The sequence below is a fragment of the Phyllobates terribilis genome, unplaced genomic scaffold (genome assembly GCF_046119375.1).
Source record: "Phyllobates terribilis strain yellow unplaced genomic scaffold, ASM4611937v1 Scaffold_7__3_contigs__length_470593459, whole genome shotgun sequence".
NCBI lineage: Eukaryota > Metazoa > Chordata > Amphibia > Anura > Dendrobatidae > Phyllobates > Phyllobates terribilis.
The window spans coordinates 383,295,643-383,300,159 of record NW_027362767.1 but is presented as its reverse complement, the minus strand read 5'-3'; the positions used below and the strand labels follow the sequence as shown (position 1 = coordinate 383,300,159).

The 4,517-nt window shown below is 36.6% G+C and overlaps 1 pseudogene; it reads left to right on the top strand.

The window, feature by feature from the left end:
- Positions 1-675: 675 nt before the first annotated feature.
- Positions 676-1,927, top strand: LOC141155528 (C5a anaphylatoxin chemotactic receptor 1-like; annotated as a pseudogene).
- Positions 1,928-4,517: the final 2,590 nt, after the last annotated feature.

Sequence of the window (4,517 nt, the reverse complement as noted above, 5' to 3'; positions counted from 1 at the left end):
TTGGGTCACGACTATCACACCGGCCTTACCTCAGAGGAGGGACACCACACTCCATTAAAGAAGTGCAGCATTCCTGTGGCGGTCGAACCCTCAGGGGCGCCACAAAAGACACTTTCACTGAAGGGGCTTTAAGGATTTCCGTATTTTATCAATTGACTTTCTTTACATAGTTTCATAGTTTTTGAGGTTGAAGTTATACATAAGTCCATTGATTTGCTTGTAAAAAAAATCTGAGCAGCATCTGGGGGTGTCTAGTGATCCTCACACTGTCAGACAGTGTGTAAGATAAACAGTGGAAGGGGGTGATACTTTAGGAAAATGGGGACACCCAAATTAAGTAGGCTATGTGGGAGGAAGTTGCAGGGGAGACATATCTTGCCAGGGCAACCTGTTGGGGAGATAGGTGGCATGCAAAAGGTGTCAGAGAAAGGATCAGAAAAGATGAGTAATAATTGCACCAAAGCTGTTGCCTGTCTGTGCAAAAAAACAGAGCAGGCTGCTAACAGGAGACCACTCATGTGTGATTGCTTCTCCATAGAAGTGAATAGATGATAGGGAAAACCACAAGTACTCTTGATAAAAAGATAATAATAATAGTAATAATAATAGTAATAATAAATTGCACTTGGCCAAATTGCACTTCACCACCAATAACCATTTCTATGTAGGTTTACAATGGATGTTCTTCCCACACAAGTAAACTGCAGCCATCCATAGCACTTGTAATAAGCAGCTCTGCAAAAACTGAAAATTGTGAATGGTGTAATTGTGTAGACTGACCCTGTAAATGTTTAATAATATTGGAAAGTAAGTGGACCACTTTTTTTTTAGATTTTTCAGGGTCTCACAGAGACGGCAAATTCTCTTGTTGGTCATGGAGATGTCATGGAATGAGAGTTATGAGTATGATTATGATGAAAACTATACTTTTCCCTCATTTCCCCCCAGCATTTTACAAATTGAGAATGATCAAGTTTCAGTCATCGATGGAGTTGCCATATTCCAGTACCTCCTTGTTTTTTTGTTTGGTGTTCCTAGGAACAGTTTAGTGTTGTGGATAACAGCCTTTGAAATGAAGCGCTCTGTGAACACCATATGGTTCCAAAATTTGCAATTGCCGATCTTCTGTGCTGCCTCTCTGTACCTTTTAGCATCATGAATATAAGCCTGAGATACTGGCCCTTGGGTCTCTTCGCCTGCAAGGTTATCCCTTCCATTCTGTTAATTAACATGTACGCCAGCATCTTCCTCCTGACTATGATCAGTGTTGATCGCTGTGCCTTGATGATGAAACCTGTATGGTGTCAGAACAGCGGAACTTTGCGAAAGGCATACTTGGCATGTGCCATTCTGTGGATGCTAGCCATCATCTTGAGCAGCCCAACCTTAGTCTTTCGAAATGTCAAAGAACACGAGGGAAGGATAAAATGCTTAGCTGACTATAGGATTCTCAGATTTCAAAGACAGAAGGTGGAAGACTCCATCGCAATTTGCAGTCTGCTGCTTCGGTTTGTCATCCCATTTTTGGTCATCATTGGATGCTACACTTTGCTGATACATCAGGTGAAATTGCGATTTACACAAAACACCAAGACGATGAGAGTTTCCATTGTGGTGATCATTGGGTTCTTCGTGTGTTGGCTTCCTTACCATGTGTCAGGAACCATCATAGCTATGAGTGCAGTTAGTTCACCATATTATATGCCTACGCTAAATCTTTTTAACATTTTCATTGCTTTGGCATTCTTGAACAGTTGTATCAATCCCATAATTTATGTGCTAGTGGGTTACAACGTCAAAAGTAAATTTAAAAGGTCAGTGAGGGTCATTCTAAAGGATATCTTAGAAGAGGATATTACTCCTGACTGCTGACTCCAACAGGACAAATCTAACATCTGAATCAAATTACACAGACACATCCATATAGTTCCAAAGAGGCACCCATACACATTAGTGAAAAGGTGGTTATATCTGTTGATATTTTGGGGACAGGTTAACTCTATAACAAAACATCATGTCAGATAAAAGTAGGATTAAAACCTGATCCTTCAATCTAAGGGAAGATAAGCTGCTGCTTGAAGTGTCTGGTGGCAGCTTAGTCTCCTCTACCTGTTTGCTCAGCTGAAACTCTCTATGGGAATGTTGGTAGGGTTCAAGTGGGAGCTAGTGAAGATATATGGGCACCTTTAGATTGTGTTCATAGTTTTTAACCTCTCGTGACGCAAGTGCTATAATCATTTACCACTGTAAATAGATAGACCTTTATATAGATTGAGTATACAGTGCAGTCTCATGTAAAATATGGTATATTATATAGACTGTACAATTTGAGGTGTAACTGGAAGCTCCTTGGCACCAACATTCTTAAAATATGCTAAATTTGCCACAATTTTGACAAATTTCTTGCCAGAATTTCCATTTCCATTGGTTTCAATAGGAAATCAATGCTGATGTTCAAATGGCGCAAAATCACTTGAAAACTTGACTTGGATTATTTTGCTTCCATAATCATCGTATGAATATAATCTAAGTTATTGGAGTGATAACATTGCCATGATGATTTCCTTAGCTGTGTTTTAACCCTCTTTAACCTCTCCCCATTAAAGCCAATCTTCATTTGACATAGTTTTGAATGCCATAATTCATATTACCATATAATGCAGTGAAAATCAGGGAAACTGATTCTAAGTGCTGCAAAATGGTAAAAAGCACACGCAAATATTTTTTGGGGGTTTGTTTTTCCAGTGTTCATTGTAAAGTAAAAATGACCTGGTGACATGATACTGTCTGTTAGTATGATTATAACGATACCAAACTTGTATAATTTTTTTAAATTATTTAAGTGTTGAACAAAACCCTCAGAAATGTACAGAAAAAATAGCTTTGTGTTGAAACATAGTGAGTTTTAATATTTCTGTCGATGGACAGGTGTGAAGGTTTGTCTTTTTGCATGCTGAACTGATATTTTTATCAACACCATATTGGGGTACAGTGACATTTTGATAGCTTTTTGCTGCAATTTTTGGGAAGGCGTGGCAACTTAAAAATGGAAATTCTGTTGTTTTGACTTTTTTGTTTTCCATTGAGGCTAAATAATTTTATATTTTGATAGATTGGACTTTTATAGATGTGATGTTACCAAATTTCTTTTTTTTTTAATTTACTTTATTTTTAAACTAGGAAAAGGGAGAGGATTTAAATTTTTCTTTTTTTTTTCTTTACATTTTTTTAAAACATTCTCTATTTTTAGTATATTTTTCACTTGGGATTTGAACCTGCGATCATTTGATCAATCAGAGGTGTAACGTTAAGCTCCATGGCACCAATGTATTATCATTCACACCCAACTATCATGTGTCAATTTATAACACTGGTCTAAACATATTGGAAACATGGACATTTTGGATAATAAAAACTCTGAACCCCCAATTTTTACACCATAAAGAAGCGAAGAAATCTAGCAAAGAGTCCAATAAAAAATTATTTTTTTATGCAAATATGCAATAAATTAAAATAAAGACGGTATCTGAAATTGGATATTGCAGAGAGCAAAGAATATAGTGGGAAATATTGACAGGGAAAATATGTTACAAGATAAATCCGATCGTAACAATTTAGAGGGTATTTATTTTAGTACGAATTATAGTCTAGAATTGACAGATATTAGGAAAATGATTAAAAGGAATATACCCATGCTATTACAAGATAAAAAATTTAATGAAGTTCTAAAAGCTACAATTCATTTTAAATCTAAAAGAGCTCCCGCATTAGGAAATATACATTCTCCTACGTTATTTTCTTTACAAGAAACTATAGGTCTAATATGGTTAAGAAGTACGGGTTTTAACAAATGTGGACATAATAAATGTACATGTTGTAACTATGTGACAAAAAGCAAATAAATTCAACTCAATAGTCACAAGCAAAGATTACAACATCAAAACCTCAACTGTAATACCGCATTTGTAATCTATGTCATTTCATGTACGACTTGCATCCTGCAATACGTAGGCTCCACTACAGGACCATTAAAGATTAGAACGAGAAGGCATTTCAAAGATGAAAATAATAAACTTAGATTTAAAAGCTCTGCAGCTTCCAAACATTTTATTGACCATCACAATGGAAATACAGATAGTTTTAAAATAAGGGGCATGGAAAAAGTATTTAGACCAGTTCGAGGAGATCACAAAAGGAAATTGATCAACAGAAAATCCTGGTGGATCTACTCTATGTATTGAAAACATGAGTACCTCTAGGTATGAACATGAGGCAAGATATCATTCATCATTATGAATAACAATTAAATGTATGGTTAGGGGATTTCTAATTTGAACTTATTCATATAGATATTTGTATATTGTTTTTTTCTATGTATATATGACGCGCCCCCTGGGCCTGTGCTGTGCAGGGGGATACCCGGAGCCGGATCGCTGGGGGTTGTAGTTTCAGTGTGGTGGTGACCCGGTCCGTGCCCAGGGCGGTCAAACCAGTGGCAATCTTAAGTAATAACAATG